The 8,258-nt window shown below is 48.1% G+C and overlaps 1 long non-coding RNA gene across 1 annotated transcript; it reads right to left on the bottom strand.

Moving 5' to 3' along the window:
• Positions 1-275: 275 nt before the first annotated feature.
• LOC140464188 (uncharacterized) lies at positions 276-6,833 on the bottom strand. Its single transcript, XR_011954872.1, has 3 exons — positions 6,733-6,833; positions 4,061-4,132; positions 276-587 (listed from the first exon to the last, which is right to left on the bottom strand). It is a non-coding gene; the product is annotated as an uncharacterized lncRNA (long non-coding RNA).
• Between the last annotated feature and the right edge of the window lie 1,425 nt (positions 6,834-8,258).

Below are 8,258 nucleotides of genomic sequence, written 5' to 3'. Positions count from 1 at the left end.
TCAGATTGGAGCCCTCTGCAATATCAGAAACAAAGTGCACTGTGAGGAATTCCTATAGTTCTGGGTGGGACATAAGTTGAATTGACCCCAACGTAAGATCCAAGTCAAAGTCATTTTGAAATGAAGCTTAATCTATATTCAGTGATTGATATTCTTTCAGTGATGGTGGGGGGGCTTTGTGAAAGTGAGGGAATTGATAACCCCAGGGTTATGCAGAAATGACCCCAAACGTTTCCTGGAAGATCACCAATAACTACAATGAAAGGAGGATGCAGTTAGTGGAGGAAAGCATTTAATAACAAAACTAAATACACAGATCTGCAGTGTTCCAGGAAATAAACAGCATGCACACTCACTTCACAGAGCACCTATGATGAGACTGATCATGAGATTTTTATCCATTATGTTTCAGCTGAACTCTGCCCAATAGGCTTCTCTCCCAAAGCCTCCCTCAAACCTGCATGGTTTAATCCCACCAAGTCGCACAGCGATGTCATTCTACCATTAACACATCTACTCGATCCTTGTTCTAGCAGGTTGGGACTCGTCTTGTGTTGAGGAGAAGCCACCTTGTACTGGCTCCGCTTCTGGAAAGTATAAGACAAACTGATGAAGAATTTTGTGGAATTATACGAAAAATGAAAATAATTAATGTTAAAAGCCAGATAAAGACGACAAATGGCCTCCTGCTCCCCATTGCATTCCACAATCCACCCTCCCCCTGCTGGGTTAGGTCTCACAGTCAGAATGTCAATTTATCTTTAAGAGACATAATATTTCAGTGATAACCCTCCAACATTAGCCTAAGTGTATGATGTCACCAGGGCTAACGTAAGCACAGTTACTTCAAATTACACCAGTCACTTCATCCACCTAGTCTCTTCCTGACCTTCCCCATAAAACCTAATTCCTCTTCCTTGTATCTAATGCCTACTCCAGGAGCTTTCCATTCAAAAATAAAAAGTTTGTATTGGATTTAGGGTGTAGGTTTGCTCACTGAGCTGTAGGTTTGATATCCAGACGTTTCATTACCCGGCTAGGTAACATCATCAGTGGCAACCTCCAAGTGAAGTGAAGCTGTTGTCTCCTGCTTTCTATTTATATCTTTCTCCTGGATGGGGCTCCTGGGGTTTGTGGTGATGTCATTTCCTGTTCATTTTCTGAGGAGGGTTGATAGATGGTATCTAGATCTATGTGTTTGTTTATGGCGTTGTGGTTGGAGTGCCAGGCCTCTAGGAATTCTCTGGCATGTCTTTGCTGAGCCTGTCCCAGGATAGATGTGTTGTCCCAGTCGAATTGGTGGCTTTTTTCATCTGTGTGTAGGGCTACGAGGGAGAGAGGGTCGTGTCTTTTTGTGGCTAGCTGGTGTTCGTGTATCCTGGTGGCTAACTTTCTTCCTGTTTGTCCTACATAGTGTTTGTGGCAGTCCTTGCACAGAATTTTGTAGATGACGTTGGTTTTGTCCATGGGTTGTACTGGGTCTTTTAAGTTTGTTAGTTTTTGTTTGAGAGTGTTGGTGGGTTTGTGTACTACTAGGATTCCGAGGGGTCTTAGTAGTCTGGCTGTCATTTCTGAAACTGGTGTGATGTATGGTAAGGTGGTTAGAGTTTCTGGTCTGCTTGTCATGGTTTGTTCTTGAGGAATCTGCGGATTATATTTTTTGAGTATCCGTTCTTCTTGAATACGTTGTATAGGTGGTTCTCCTCTGTTTTCCAAAGTTTGTCTGTGCTGCAGTGTGAGGTGGCTCGTTGGAATATAGTATTCTGATACAGCTTTGTTTGTATGTGTTGGGATGGTTGCTGGTGTAGTTAAGTATTTGGTCAGTGTTTGTCGGTTTTCTGTATACGCAGGTTTGTAGTTCTCCATTGTCCTTTCTTTCGACTGTGACGTCCAGGAATGCGAGTTTGTTGTCAGTTTCTTCCTCCTTGGTGAACTTTATGCCTGTGAGGGTGTTGTTGATGATGTTAAATGTCTCTTCTATCTTGTTTCGTTTTGTGATGACAAAGGTGTCATCTACGTAGCGGACCCAGATTTTTGGTTTGATGGTTGGTAGGGCCGTATGTTCTAGTCTTTGCATTACCGCTTCTGCTATGAATCCTGATAGCGGAGTTCCCACGGGTGTGCCATTGGTTTGTTTGTAGATTATGTTGTTAAAAGTGAAGTGGGTGGTGAGGCACAGGTCCACTAGCTTCATGACGTTTTCGTTGGTAATGTGATTGATGGTGGTTGGTGTGTGTGTGTTGGTCTGTTCTAAGAGTGTGGTAAGTGTTTCCTTTGCCAGGTCGATGTTGATGGAGGTGAACAGTGCTGTTACATCGAATGAGATCATTGTTTCGTCTTTCTCTATTTTGGTGTTTTTGATGATTTTTAGGAATTCCTGGGTGGAGTGGATGGAGTGCTGTGACTCTTCTTCTCAGTATTTCAGTCTTGCGTGTAGTTCTTTGGCCAGTCTGTAAGTTGGTGTTCCGGGTAGTGAGATTATGGGTCTGAGGGGTGCTCCTGGTTTATGGATTTTTGGTAGTCCGTAAAATCGTGCAGTGTTGGTCCCATCAGGTTTCATTTTTTGGAATCCGTCTTGTTTAATTGTCCGGAATTGTGTAATTTTCTTAGGAGATATGTAAGTTTGTTTCCTACCGGAACTCAACCTGAGCCACAAACCTTCACAAACCTTGCAGTTTGTGTTGGAATTTAGATAAAGATACAACAGAAACAACATTGCTCCATGAGGATATAATGGACAGGTCCTTTTGTTATTTGTGCATGACTTGCAGGTTAGGTGAGTTGGCCATGCAAAATTGCCCTTGTGTTAGGTGCAATAGTCAGGATAAATATAGGGTGGGGGAATGGGTCTGGGTGGGTTACTCTTTGGAGGGTCAGTGTGGACTTGTTGGATCGAAGGGCCTGTTTCCATACTGTAGGGAATCTAATCTAAAGAAAACGTGAGTATTGCTGACTGGGCCAGCATTGACTGCCCATCACTCCACATCCTGGAGACGGTAGTAGTGAGCTTCCATTGAGAAACATTACAGCCCTCAGAGTGCGAAGACACTCAATGCCCAAGAGGGTTATTTCAACTCCAGGATTTTAACTCTGCAGCAGTGACAGAGCGGTGATATATTTCTAAGTCAGGATGGTGAGTGGCTCAGAGGGGAACGTGCAGGGGGTGGTGTTCCCATGTATCTGATGCCTTTGCCCTTTTAGATGAAAGTGGTCATGGGTTTGGAATGTGTTGTCTGAGGATCTTTGGTGAATTTCTGCAATATATCTTTTAGACAGTACACACTGCTGCTACTGAGTGTCGGTGGTGGAGGGAAGGGATGTCTGTGGATGTGGTGCGATTCAAACAGGGCTGCTTTGTCCTGGATGGTGTTGAGCTTCTTGAGTGTTGTTAGAGCTGCCCCCATCCAGGCAAGTGGGGAGTATTCCATCACAATCCTGACTTGTGCCTTGTAGATGGTGGACAGGCTTTGGGGAGTCAGGGGTGAGTTACTCACCGTGATATTCCCAGCCTCTGACCTGCTCTTGTAGCCATTGTGTTCATATGATGAGTCCATTTCAGGTTCTGGTCAATGGTTGATAATGGGGCACTCAGTGATGGTAACACCATTGAATATCCAGGGTAGTGCTTAGATTGTCTTTTATTGGAGATGGTCATAGCCTGGCATTTGTGTGGCATGAATGTTACGTGCCACTTGTCATTCCTGAAGAAGGGCTGATGCCCGAAACGTCAATTCTCCTGTTCCTTGGATGCTGCCTGACCTGCTGCGCTTTTCCAGCAACACATTTTCAGCACTTGTCTGTCCAAGCCTTGATATTGTCCAGATCTTGTTGCATGTGGGCATGGATAGCTTCAGTATCTGAGGAGTCGCAAATGGTGCTGAACATTGTACAATTGTCAGTAAATGCCCCAGGATGGGGAGTGGAAGACCGAAGCTGGATTAGGGTCAGAGTCAGGTCAATGCAGAGCTAAATCTTGCCATTGTCCCAGAGCCCAGTCATACTGAACAGAATCTGCTCAATAGAAGGACATGTGTGAAATCACAGACAGTACACAACTCACCTTCCCTCATCTCCAGAGCTCATTCCCAGTGAATTCATTCCAGCGAAATTAATTAGCTACATTTTCAATCCTCTGCAAAACAGAAAGCAAAGTCTTCCATGTAAAACTCAAACAAGAAGACAGAAGTAGCCAATCAGACTGGCAGTCACAGCTCGAACAGCTTCATGTCCCTATGGATGAACATTAAAACACCTGGGCATTTCACAAAATGATAATGTCAGCACACCATGCAGCAGAGTTTCCCGCTTGAGTTGGGATGTGTTGTGTGGTGGTGAATATCAGATATTTTAGTGGTTGGCACTGCTGCTTCACAGTGCCAGGGATCTGGCTTTTATTCCAGCCTCAAACGACTGTCTGTGTGGAGTTTGCACATTTTCCCCGTGTCTGTGTGGGTTTCCTCCCACAGTCCAAAGATGTGCAGATCAGGGTGGATTGGCCTTGGGATGTTGCCCCGTAATGTTGAGGGATGCATAGGTTAAGTGCATTAGACAGCAGTAAATATAGGGTAGGGGAGATGGGTCTGGGTGGTTTACTCTTCGGAAGGTTGGTGTGAACTTGTTGGGCCGAAGGGCCTGTTTCCACACTGTAGGGATTTTATTAAAAATAAAAATAAAATGAGAGTGTAGCAGACTCAAGGGGCTGAATGGCTTATTCCTGCTCCTTAGCCCTATGTTCCTTTTTAGTCTTGGCAATCTGCTCTCCTTACTTAACAAATCTCAGCTCCAATCTTATTCTGTGTTGCACTCGCTCCAAAGTCAGTGTTTCTTACCTGAAGCTTGCAATTAATTCTTAGATTAAAGCAGACAAAAGCTTTGTAAAACACCAGTAACTACCACCCCTTTCTGATTTAGCCCTGGGAGAAATGCCAACATCTTTGGATTTCTTTCTATGCCTCTCAGCTAGCTCTCAAATCAACTCTGAAACCTCTTCGCCCATTCACAATCCCTCATTTCTCAGCATTCAGTAAATATCCCAATTTGTCTTCCTTAATTTCAAAAACAATGACCTTCCCCACAATGAGCACATTTGCCCATTTACTGAATTTACCTCTGGCCTTTTGAAACATTCTGCTCCCATCTGCCTTAGACAGTTCCTTCTAACTGGCAGGTTCTGTCAATCTCTTAATTCATCAAAGTTATTAACATGATAAGAAACTGAAGCCTCAGATCATTAGTTCCATGCTGAATAGGCCATTCAGCCCCTCAAGCCTGCTCTGTCCTGGTTGACCATTCAATGACCCTTAATTCCCACTCACTGCATCCAACTATTCCTGATGTGGAGGTGCCAGTGTTGGACTGGCGTGGACAAAGTCAGAAGTTACATGACACCAGGTTGTAGCCCAAGAGGGTTAATTGAAATCACAAGCTTTCAGAGCGTTGTCCCTTCATTGAGTGTTCCTGTAGAGACGAAGCCCTGCCTTCACATTGAGAATCCCCTCCATCGTGTTGTGTGGTACTATCACCCTGCTAAATGGGACAGACTTCAAACCGATCTAGCAGCACAAGACTGGGCATCCATGAGGCGCTAGGGGCCATCAACTGCAGAACTGTACTCCAACACAATCTGTAACCTCATGGCCTGGCATATCTCATTAATAGAAATGTAGAAGATAGGGACAGGAGCAGGCCATTTGGCCCCTCAAGCTCGTTTGTCAACACTGACCTTCGAGCCTAATACCTAATCTCACCCTCCCCCCATATCCCTTTAGCCACAAGAACTATAACTAGCTCCTTCACAATGTTTCAGCCTCAACTAATTCCTGTGGCAGTTAATTTCACATGCTCACTACACTCTGGGTAAGAAAGATTCTCTTCCTCTTAGACCTAAAATTCTGTGCCCCTCGTTGTGGACTCTTCCTGGAACATCCATCCTGCATCTCCTCTGTCTAGTCCTGTTAGAATCTTATAGGTTTCTATGAGAACTCCAATTCTTCTAAATTCCAATGAATATAATTCCAACCAACTCAATCTCTCCTCGTCCATCAATCCTGCCATCCGAGGAATCAGTTTTATTACCATCCAGCCAAGGGGATCATCCGGGAGAGTGTAGGGGAGCATACCAGGAGCAGCACCAGGCACACCTGAAAATGAGCTACCAAAACTTGTGAAACAGCATAAACTCCCAGTGATCGTGTGAAGCAATCCCATAACCAATCGATCAGATGTAAACTCTGCAGATTACATCAGAATACAGATTTTACAAATCTGACAGAAAGACACAAAAGTGCTGAAGAATCTCAGCAGGTCTGACAGCGTCTCTACGGAAGGAGAGAGAGAGAGTTCGCAACATTTCAAGTCTGGTAGAACTTCTTCAAAAACTTTCATATCGTCTGGAGTTAATGACCTAGTCACAATAAACTCTGCTATGATTCAGGTGAGGGTCGGTCCCAATGTGTGAGCCACTGGAATTATTTGTAAACTCTCACACAGTTTAACTCAGACAGAGACATCCAGCCTGCAGTTTTTTTATCCAATCCTGCACATGAGTAATGTCTGGACCACGGAATGTCTCTGTAGAAATGGAACCAGATTACACTGACACCCAGAGTGGGATTCTCCAACATTCGGACAAATCAGAAACGTTCCCCGAAGACAGACAGAAGCCAAGCAGGTTATAGGGCTGTATCACCAACCCAGCACCCCATGAGGGGTGGGGCTCTGTCTGTGACCCACCTTCCAGATTCCCCACCCTCAGGGGGGCTCTGTCTGACAATCAGATCCTCAGGCAGCTGCTCAGCACTGTCAGGGCCAGACCTGCAGAGAGAGAGAGAGAGAGTGAAAGTGAGAGTGAGGGGCTGGGGACACAGAGACAGGGACAAGGGTGGGGGACAGAGACAGGGGCACAGGGGGGTCACAGAGACAGGGTCACGGGTATCACAGAGACAGGGACACAGGGGTGACACAGAGACAGGGACACGGAGGGGGACACAGAGACAGGGACACGGGGACACACAGACATAGGGACACGAGGGGGGACAGACACAGGGACATGGGGGGGACACAAACACAAGGACACGGGGGGGGGAGACAGAGACAGAGGGACACGGGGGGGGACACAGACAGAGGGACACGGGGGTGGACACAGACAGAGGGACACGGGGGGGGGACACAGATAAAGGGACACGGGGGGTCATGGAGACAAGGACTGTGACACGGGGTCACAGAGACAGGGACACAGGGATGACACAGAGACAGGGACATGGAGGGGGGGGGGGGGGGAGACACAGACCCAGGGACACGGAGGGGGGGTCATGGAGACAAGGTCTGTGACATGGGTCACAGAGACAGGGTCACGGGTATCACAGAGACAGGGACACGGGGTGACACAGAGACAGGGACACAGGGGTGACACAGAGACAGGGACACGGGGTGACACAGAGACAGGGACACGGAGGGGGACACAGAGACAGGGACACGGGGTCACACAGACATAGGGACACGAGGGGGGACAGACACAGGGACATGGGGGGGACACAGACACAGGGACACGGGGGGGGGGAGACACAGCCAGAGGGACACGGGGGGGGGGGACACAGACACAGGGACACGGGGGGTCATGGAGACAAGGACTGTGACACGGGGTCACAGAGACAGGGACACAGGGGGACATGGAGGGGGACACAGAGACAGGGACACGGAGGGGGACACAGAGACAGGGACACGGGGACACACAGACATAGGGACACAAGGGGGGACAGACACAGGGACATGGGGGGGACACAGACACAGGGACACGGGGGGGGGGAGACAGAGACAGGGACACGGGGGGGGACACAGACAGAGGGACACGAGGGGGGCACAGAGACAGGGACACGGGGGGGGAGACAGAGACAGGGACACGGGGGGGGACACAGACAGAGGGACACGGGGGGGGGGCACAGAGACAGGGACACGGGGGGGGAGGACACAGACCCAGGGACACGGGGGGTCATGGAGACAAGGTCTGTGACACGGGGTCACAGAGACAGGGTCACGGGGGGGACACAGAGACAGGGTCGCGGGGGTCACAGAGACAGGGTCGCGGGGGTCACAGAGACAGGGTCACGGGGGGACACGGAAGGGGACACAGAGACAGGGACATGCAGGGGGACACAGAGACAGGGACACGGGGGGGACACAGAGACAGGGACACGGGGGGGGGAACACAGAGACAGGGACATGGAGGGACACAGAGATAGGGTCACAGAGACAGGGTCACG

Source organism: Chiloscyllium punctatum, chromosome 39, assembly GCF_047496795.1.
Source record: "Chiloscyllium punctatum isolate Juve2018m chromosome 39, sChiPun1.3, whole genome shotgun sequence".
In the NCBI taxonomy this organism is placed as follows: domain Eukaryota; kingdom Metazoa; phylum Chordata; class Chondrichthyes; order Orectolobiformes; family Hemiscylliidae; genus Chiloscyllium; species Chiloscyllium punctatum.
The sequence above is the reverse complement of the archived record's forward strand: the minus strand, read 5'-3'. Positions and strand labels throughout refer to the sequence as shown.